The sequence below is a fragment of the Paramisgurnus dabryanus genome, chromosome 16 (assembly GCF_030506205.2).
Source record: "Paramisgurnus dabryanus chromosome 16, PD_genome_1.1, whole genome shotgun sequence".
Taxonomy (NCBI): domain Eukaryota; kingdom Metazoa; phylum Chordata; class Actinopteri; order Cypriniformes; family Cobitidae; genus Paramisgurnus; species Paramisgurnus dabryanus.
The window spans coordinates 15,348,601-15,359,443 of record NC_133352.1 but is presented as its reverse complement, the minus strand read 5'-3'; positions in this window follow the sequence as shown (position 1 = coordinate 15,359,443).

Below are 10,843 nucleotides of genomic sequence, written 5' to 3'. Positions count from 1 at the left end.
TTTCTATTCCTCTGAGGAGATACAAGGACAGAGTTGGTTTGGCCAAGTTCTGTTTTCCTCAAGACTGTGCCACCTCCGTGACTTGGAATGCTTGCATTAATTATCTTATCTATCCAACCAAATCAATCTGGTGATAAGAAGTAAGCCATTGAGGAAACGTTGCATGCATCACTACAAACAGCAAACTTATAATGCTGCAGGGTATACAAAAGTAGAGCACATGAAATGATACCATAGTTACTAGTTAAAGTGAGATTATACTTGAATTATTTTATGTTTATATAGAGATGATTAATGACTAATGGTGTATTGCAATCCGAATAAAAATCTCAGAGAATGTCTAAATGAGAGCTAATAGACACTTGTGAAGGTATTGACAGGCCATGTATATTGCATAGCTGCAAATGAGGAATTAAGTATAACAATAACTTCACTGGCATTTTTATAGCACCACCAAATCACAAAGTGTCAAATTTTGTCAGTTCAGAAAATATCAATTTGTGTTTATATGAGGACTCCGTTCATTTACTTGTCCGATTTAGGTCAAAGGTCAGCCGGCCTGTTCTTACAGCATAAGAAAAAGGGCATCTGTCAGCAACCCCAACTCAACACGCTCTCATAACTCAAGGACAACTGCCACCAATGGAAGGTTAGTTCCACATGAATAGCCCAACATTCCTGGGGTGTCGCTCCATATCCAAGAGTCAGCTGCTTGCAACAGGGTGACCTCCAAGTGCCATTTACATCTGAGTGCCACCCTTTTCCTATGTCACGTGGAAGGTCTGTTGCTATGGTGGTTGGATTCTAGATCTAGGTGTGGAAGAACCCTCTACTTTCCAGAAGTGGCTTCACCATTTCTCCCCAGGGAAAAGCTCTGGGAAGACACTTGTTTAGGTCAATGGAAGAGTAGCCCACAGATCAATGGCTGTGCTTGGTTATATGGGGAGGGGGAGTCCGGTAAAGGTGATAAGCTTCCATCTAATTACGCACCAAGGCTGTTTCAAGGCCATTCAGGCTACTATTCATTGCACTGGTAAAAGAAACAGCATGCGTTTTCATACAGTGATATGAGTCAGGTGATTTTTAGGATGCTGCTTTTTTGATGCTGTGATGTGATACGGGTTGCTGCCAGGGTGGTTGCTAAGAGGTTAAGGAACTAAGGAGTGCTTTAGTGATTTGCTATTTAGTTGCTAGGGTTAGTTTTTTTGGTCTAAGCTGAGTGAACAATAGCTGTCATTTCACCGCCGAGAATAACTATAGACCCGATATAGTTTGGCTATGAGTAACCAAATAGCCAAAATAAACTTGAATTTTGTTTGTCGCTTGAATGTCGTTTTTGCCAAAATAACATGCGAGATGTATGAAACAGGGTGTTTAGTTGCATTTATTGATTCATTTAATTTAATTCGGAGTCTATTTAATATTCATTGACAGCCCAAATTTTGCCTTGTTTTAGGTTTGAAAAACAGCTATACAGTATAAATATATCCTTAAGCCATTTTCTGGAGCTGCGTGTCATTGCTGCGTGTGTATGGTTCTTCGTCTGCAGCGCAAATTGAGTTTCTGCATGAGAGCGCCCCCTGGCTTTTGGATGTAGTGGCATTTTACCGTAATTCATTGAGAAGCATAGCAAGCATCATCGGCCGATATATCGGTGCACCCCTAATTTATGGTAAAATGCACATCTTTAACACAATCAAATCTATAATCTTAAGCATAAACTGTAGTTAATGCTTTCCATGGCAAATACTAGGCAAATACAAATCAGATTCATCTTTGAAATTCAGATCTCAAAGTTGTTAAAAGTTTTCTGCTTTTTCTTAATTCTCTCCCGCAGCTGTACTTTTCCTATCAATCATCTGACCCAAGTTGCGCACTTCCCGGGATATTTGGACAGTTGGAGCCGTGGAATTCAAAACAAGAGAGTAGCGTTCACCGACTAAAGCCACGCCCTCTTAGCCACTCCCCCTTCCACTCTCTCTTGTTATCATAACGCCATGTAAAGGTTAAATCCAACACTGTTTGTTTAAAATATACACATGGATGATGGAGTGGTAAACAGACCTAATATGATCTTTAACCCTTTGCAGGTGTAGCAGGCCGTACTGGTGTTAGGTCTGCGGGTAAGGGCTCATCTGAAGCAGCTGTGCTTGTGTTGGGTTGATACGCTGTCCCTAAAGGGCTCCCATCCTGGTGTGAAGATACAGAGGGCGACCCGGCGGTTCACATGATCCACATTGATGATATAACATCAACACTATAATAGAAACGGTTCAGCTCACATTGAGTGTGCCAAACAATTTGGCTATTTATTTTTGTCTGTATGGGGCGATATTGGTCACAGTAAACCGGGAAGCACACGGACAACAAAGAAAGATCATGAGAAACACATGGGTCTGTACACACATGCACACAGCAGGTGTAGCAGACAGATGCTGCTCCATTCGATTAGCTCATGAAGCACAGCGCCGGCGGTAATATGAGCAGCTCGGTGCATTAATGCAACCCATGCATCTGTCTGAAGTCAGGCCAAGCGGGGACAGTCGCATGCACTTGAAGGGTGGAAAACACAACAAGAACAGAGCGGTCCGAGCAGGTGGGTGTACGGTGAGCGTGTGCATCTCACGCTTTACGTTCTGTTTAAAGTTTAAACACATCCAAGTGCATGAAGTTTGGCTCCAGTCTGGCTGTTATTAAATAGAGAGCAAATGGAGGGGGGCGTCAGCAGGGACTTGCATGCGTGTCTATTGTCATGTCATGTGATCTGCTCTGGAAATAGCTGCCTGCCACAAAGGACGAATGGATCTGTGTGCCCGCTCTGGTATGACGGGAACACAACTCTTAAGGTGAAACTCAGCCCCCACTTTACATCACCCCATTGCGCCGCTCTCGAAATAACCCACGTTATGTGACTAAACCACAAACAGCAAACACAGGGAAAAGGTGGGCGAGAGAGCCAAGTGACAAATGGGGAGAAGATTTAAAGAGAGAGAGAGTGGTTCGCCTTTGGTTTTATAGATGAGAACAGATTCAGGTTTTAAATGATTCAATAATGCTTTTATATATCAGGCTGAAGAACGTAGCACTACTCTGCTGGATGAATGTGCATACGGGCACGTGCTGCTGTTAATGTTTGAAATGTGCATACACAGGAGAACATAAGGTATATGTCAAATCTCAGTGCTTCATGCTCCTGTATAACTCAGTGCTTTACGCTAGCAGCGAATAAGGTCATGGGTTTAAATCGAGGGAACATTAATGCTGATAATAAATGTATACCTTATAATGCACGATAAGTCGCTCCGGATAAAAGCATTTGCTGAATGAAAAATGTGATGTAAATGTGGCTTCATTCAGCAGAAATGCCCTTGCCGAATGACCGAATGACTCATATCAGGTGACCTGGCAAAACTGACTTGTTTGTGTATAACCCCCATCCAAGCATGTCATTAGCAAATTATATATTTAGTTATTTTTAAAAATTAGTAGAATTTTGGACTTCCATGTCACGTTCTGCCTGATCCTATTTTGTAAACTTTAGTTAGAGTGTAATGTTGCTGTTAGAGCATAAATAATACCTGTAAAATGATAAAGCTCAAAGTTCACTGCCAGGCGATATATTTTCTTTAACCCCCAATTTCCACTGACTGCTGCGGATCCGCTGCGGAACGGCGGCAGAGTCAATCGGTTTCCATTCAAGTCAATGTGTGTATTTCCACTGACTGCCCTCCGAATCCGTTACAGCTCCGGCCATCCGCAGCCCTCCGGCACAAATACGCAGAGCTTCTATTTTTGACGGATGCCGGACAGCTCCGCAGGGCGGAGCCATGACTTTATCGCGTGATCATACCTGAATTCGCGAGATCTCATGTTTTTTTCCTTTATTAAATCTTTGCAATACAAACATTACAAAGTCATTAATACAGAAACAACAAATAATAGACAAGAACAGAGCCAGGGGGAGTTAAATGGTAAAGTATATTGTATATAAATACATTAAAGATAGAGCATAAATAAATGGTTTTAGCAGCTTTCTTATTTTTTTAATTTTGGATGGATTTGATGTACTGCTCTGTCTACGTGAGATCTCGTGTTGTGATCTGGGCTGGTTTGTAAAAACGTCATAATTCAAGTCATAATTGGCGGAGACAGAACTAGGTATCGCGATCATCACGTGAATTTGCGAGACCTCATGGGTCCTCGTCACTTCAGCACGCAGCCGCTCTGCAACAAATATGGAACTGGTGGGTATTGGCGGACGGCGGAGTGCGGAGCTGTAATGCAGCGGAGCCGATCTGCAGCCGCTCCGCAGTCAGTGGAAATCCGGCGTAACAGAATTCACCTTTCAAAGCCTACAGCAAATGGCCGGTTTGGACTACACCCCTCTACTTCCTGCTTTAATGACGTCAGTAGAACAGTTTTTTGACTAAACTCCGCCCACAGGAATACGTCAGTCGCCAGCTAAGCTAACGGCAAGCTAAGCTAACGGCAAGCTAAGCTGCAATTGAATCACAACACACTAAACAAACTACACAATCAGAACTCGATACGTATTTCTTCATAGAACTTCATAGAACAAGGAAGACATCAGCCTGTTTTAAGGACAGTGAAAAAACATGAACACATGTTATATTGCGCACTGTAAACACAACCAAAGCTTCAAAAACACAGAAAGAACGGGAGCTTTAAATGTAAACATCAACATTAATATTTTAACTTCTATTGTCGTATCTGAGACCCAATGCACATATAATATCATCAACATTATAATTCATAAACCAAGCATGACATTATGATGAATGTCATGTTAAGGCCAAAGTATGGTCCATTTTTTACACGTCGTCAGAAGAGTGCGTGCGTACTGTACGTAGGGTGGCTATTCGTGCCAGTTCCGCCGGACACGTCCCAAACAGGATTTCGGGTGCGTTTTCCGGAAGTCGCATTGGTCGACCGCATACATCATCAAGGTTTAATATTTTGTGTTCAATTTCAGAAAAGCAACCGTTACATTTCAAGTTAAGAATGAAACTACAATGATTGTATGTCTTAAAAGAAATACATCTTAATTTTCTAATGTATTTTAAAGGTATTGCGAAGGATTTTCTTTTTCCGGGTGGATCATCAAGACTATTGGTCCTCCTAATTGACAATCAGGAGTGTTGTGCAATAACATTTGTTAAAAACGTGGAGAAGGCGGTTCTTTTCTAAAATTCTAAAATTAAAATTTTCTAAAATTCTAAAAGAATGGCCACCCTAACTATGTTATTTTTGAAACATCACATACATTGTACACATAGTTTGCATATGCGCCTACAGGAGAATGTAGTACTGTAGGTATGCCATGAGAGGCAGTTTGATCGTACACGTAAAAATACAAAGTATACTACGGGCTTTAGATGCAATAATAGCATGAATATTGGTAACGCTTTAGATTACAGCCCGGAAAGTACTGGGTAAGTACAGTGAATTTACAGCGTATGTTTCTGTAATTATAGTTTACTTATGAAGTACGTACGTGTAATTATAAGGGAACAATTTATAATATTTGGGGAATAAAGGGGTAACAACCAGGAAAAATACAAATAATATATGCAGTAAAGTACTGCGTAAGTACAGCGAATTTACAGCATACATTTCTGTAATTATAGTGTACTTATAAAGTACATACATGTAATTTTAAGGGAACAATTTATAATATTTTCGGAACAAAGGGGTAACAAGTGCCACTTTAATTTACAGCCCGCAGATGTTGTATTTACTCTTTAACTAAGTGAAACAAGGGGGTAACAAGTGCCACTTTAATTTACAGCCCACAGATGTTGTATTTACTCTGTAACTACGTGAAACAAGGGGGTAACAAGTGCCACTTTAATTTACAGCCCGCAGATTCTGTACTTACTCTGTAACTACGTGAAACAAGGGGGTAAAAAATTTTGACTTAGACTGTAACAACACAAGAAAGGATGTGTTAATTTTTTACACATCTTTGTGTGTTAAGTTTTTAACACATTATGTGTAATTTTAACACATTATGTATCATTTTGTGTTAAAATATAACACAAGTTGTGTTAAAAGTAACACAAAATGTTTTGTTTCCATAATAACACAGAGATGGGTGGATTTTGGGACAACGCATTTAGTGTGTCATCCCAGAATCAACACTAATGTGTTGTTTTTAACACATTCGTTCTAAGAGTGTGGTTCTAGTTTTGCTTACTTTGTTTTCACCATAGTTGCCTTCCCTTTTTTTAATTTTGCTTGATGACCCAACAAATTCCTGTACTCTTTTTCTTTCTTAAGGTAAGTAACCTTTATTGAAAATCCTAAATAAATTGTATCATACTAATAAATAGCATAAACACATTAACTGAATTTCAAGTTTTGTTGTTTAGTAATCTAAAATACTTACTGCATATATTATTTGTATTTTTCCTGGTTGTTACCCCTTTGTTCCCCAAATATTATAAATTGTTCCCTTATAATTACAAGTACGTACTTCATAAGTATACTATAATTACAGAAACATACGCTGTAAATTCGCTGTACTTACGCAGTACTTTACTGCATATATTATTTGTATTTTTCCTGGTTGTTACCCCTTTATTCCCCAAATATTATAAATTGTTCCCTTATAATTACACGTACGTACTTCATAAGTAAACTATAATTACAGAAACATACGCTGTAAATTCGCTGTACTTACGTAGTACTTTCCGGGCTGTAATCTAAAGCGTTACCTGAATATTTGACCTGGCACTTATTAAGCATCTGACACTTATCCAATTTAATTCTACATACAAAGCCACCTGGATGAGAATTAGAAGTGTCAGTTTCAATGTGATTTTCACTGCTACACTGTAACACCTTCAAAAAACTGCTCTGTGTCACATGAAAGAGAAAGTTAATTTGGGCCATATTGCACTGCAGTAGCAACATTGCCAATGAGACCAAAGGTTACAGATATTTCTCATATATGAAGAAATCATCCACTTGTTTCCAGTGCAAGTGTGCAAGAAAGTATCTCAAAGGCAGCTTCTTGTTAACACTCCTCCGAGTTCTCAACCTGATAGATTTAATACCGTACTTTGACTAGACAGCCAAACAGCAGGAGTTATGATGAGCCAGACAGTGAGAGAGAGAGAGAGAGAGAGAGAGAGAAAATCTCTATCATTTCCCCCTGCCCTCCCTGTGGAACAGTTGCTTTGGGAACAGTGTGTCCCTGCATTAGCTCTCAGCTTCCAGCTTGCTCAGCAAGGTGCACAGTGTCGCCCAGGCAACCACATTCACCCAAACACCTGGCTGTAGGCTTCTCATTAGGCAGGGTGCACGCCATGCACCTGTAAATCAGTAGGGACCGTTCACCGGAGGGCTTGCAAAGTTACATGTACACTAACTTTAACAGAGGCCTGATTAAAAGTTCAACCATGTCACAAGAATCACTCAAGCAATGAAATGAACTTTAAGTCTGGGATGGCATAGAATCATATACATTTATATATATATAGCGTTTGCCAAAGGCATTTGCTAAGATTAGCGGCACAAAACCCTCAAAATGGCAGCATCCAATTTTCCAATATAATATGTATTTATGTACTGAACCATAGATATTTTCTTTAGGGTGCACACGGGGGTGGTGTTGGGGTATATCTATACAGAAGCTGTGCCCAAAATAGCTCCCTGTATCTTTAAATAGTGCACTATTTGAGGGGACAGCCATTTGTAGGGGTGTCTGAAATTATAGTTGACATTATCGAGTGCACCTATTCAATCCTATGATGCACAGTAATAATGAGTGTACAACTGATGCACACTGCTGCCGCTTAGTATATGAATTCCCTTATAAGTTTTCATTCACTCATTCAAGTGTACTAAATTAGCAAACTAACATAGGGAATCAGGAATGAGGGTATAGCTACTTTGGACATAGCCAGAATCTTATGAGGTGCTTGACAACCTGGTGTGCATTTCCAAAAAATGCGTTGTTAGCCAACTATGGTTGCAAGTTCCGACATTACCAGTATAGTTCAACAATTTGAGTGTTTCCCGAAACTATCGTTCCAACTAATGTTCGCAAACTGTATCGCAAACAGCTTTTATTAGATGACTGATATAAGTCTTAATCTTATGTGATCACTGTATCATACAAACATTTTTAACATACAATAAAATTAAGACCTACCAAATATTCTTTAAATTTCTTTTTAAAAATGTCACTAAAAACTTAATACTTTTTATGTGTTTTGTCTGTTCGTCTAACAATAGCTGCGTTTCCATTACAGATCTGCGCAAAACTTTAACATTATTTGTAAATGTCGACAAAAAACTTTTGCGAAATGACGACATATCTATTAACTGATGTTATGTGACTAAAACGTCATTTTGTTCTCCCACAATAAGTCATTCCAAAAACCATGGTGGCGGGCCTTATACATTGCCATGCGAACTGACATGCTTATGACATCAAAATACCACAAGAGCGTCACTAAAGCATAGAGAGCAAGGCTTTGAACCGGTTCACGGAACAAAAACAAAAACCAGAAACTTTTGATGTTTTGCAAGAAACAGAAACAAAACCAGAAACTTTAAAAAAATATATGTTCCGTAACAGAATCGTTGATTTAAAATAATGGTAATCGGTTAATACCAGTATTTTTTTCGTTCTTTGACGCTCACTTCCGGTCGTCGTTGACTCATTGGAGAAATGAGAAGCTTGCCACCAGCAAGTAGCCTACTCAAGCCCAAGTCTCAAAACCGTTGATGTATAGCATGTGAGAAAGAGTTGCGCTACTGTGTCTCATACTGTAGTCCATTAAAATAAATTTGGCTAATAAAGCACTGAAAAGCAAAGTAATTTTCACTTTATGTGCAGCGACTGTTTATGCTGCATCTTTTTCCCGAAGCGCCTTTTGGAATTCGTCTTCCGTCTGTGTGTGTGCTCGTTTAAGTGCACTCAAAAATGCATACACGGAGAGACGCGTTTCAAAAAGCAAGCAAACAATCTTTCTGTTCTTGACAGGAGACATACAAACAAAATGATCTCGAAACCCCACATTATTCTTTTTCTAATAAAAACATTTGTTTAAGTTGTTTGCCAATAAACGACATGCAGAAATTGTTCTTGTCTTAATTCATGTATAATGCTGAAACAAATGTAGGCATGTCGGAATTACAGTTATGCTGCTTACATAATATAGCCTTTTTTAATGTTTGATGACAAAATAAAGAAAATGATGTAGACTAATAATTTAAGTTTATTGTCTTAATGATCAGCCTACTTATTTGTATGTCCCACAGCTGACATGGAACGTTATTAATCTGTTCGGGAACTTTTTTGTTCTAACCGGTTCAGGAATGTCAATTTTAGGGATGAACCAAATACCGGAAACGTTAAAATACTGTTTCTGTTCAGAACTAACCAATTGGGAAAAATCTGGTTCAAAGCCCTGATAGCGAGCAGTCGACTCCTGAAAAAAAAATCCATTGCAATTTTGCGATATATTCCTTGTTCGAATTGCTTGAAAACCACCTCATCGCATTTCCTCATACACATTTCCTCTTGTGACGGTAAAAACAAAAATGTTTGAGGTGTGATATTTAACAACATAAGCTGGAACACAAGTCGCTGTCTATTTACCGCCATCACTGCTAATGCTTCTGATGCAAGCTGCTTCTTCTTCAGCTCCTGCATTGATTCTGTACCATTAACATGCCCGTGGACGTTGCCTACTAGAGGTCTGCATGTGTAATTGCACAATGACGTGAACAACAGTGCAGAAGTATAAATGAAAACTGACGCAAAGTCTATAGCAGGGGTTCTCAAAGTTTACATTCAAAGGTCCAAATCTGAATTCTCATCATTTTCACAGGTCCGGAAAAAACTTTATGTAAATCATTTGTTTATATAACAAATCAACACAAATAGTTTGGGAAAAATATAAGTGTATTTTGCATTTAAAGTAAAACATTTTTTAAACATAAACACAAGAAATATGCCAAAAGTAACCAGGTGCAAAATACTGAGCAACCTAATTAGAGAAATGGCATAGTTTGTTCTCCATCAGATGCATAAACCATGAAAAAGTGTGGTTGGTAGGCAGAGACACTGACCAATATTAGGGGTGCACATATAAATTGGCTGATGATGCTTGCTATGCTTCTTAATGAAGTACGGTGAAATGCCGCTACATCCCAGGGGGCGCTCTCGGGCAGAAACTTAATATGCACTGCAGACGAAGAACCAGAAACACTCAGCTCCAGGAAATGTCTTAAGGATATATTTATATTGCTGTTCTTCAAACCTTTTCAGGTATTTTCATGATAATATAGAATATGTATAATGATTATGTTTGACGAGTGTTGCTTTTTCAAATGCATGTTTTAAACGAATCAAACCAACAGTGATTTCAGATTGATAAGGACATACTGATCTAAAGCCACAGTACATGAAGTAGCTGTGCATAATATCTGGATGTGATGGCTACAGCGTCACACAGGAAATTTTTAAATAACTCGTTTTATTTTCGGACCAGGAATATTCTTAAATCTAAAAAGAAAAAAAAACTAAACGAATGGTTTACAAGTTTAATATGCATTTGTAAAGTAGCAAATGCACACATTTAATCAATCACATAGAAATTAATGCACTTGTAATATGAAGTGGACGCGGGTCCGGATCAAGTTCCCGTCGGGTCCGGATCCGGACCGGAGTCCGGACTTTGAGAACCCCTGGTCTATACGGTGTAGAGGCTATGGCACCAAACGTTAAATCAGCCTTTACTCAGTCAATATTTAAGAATCAATGTTATTTTTTACAGAATGTTCTTTACATTATGTAGGATGATTT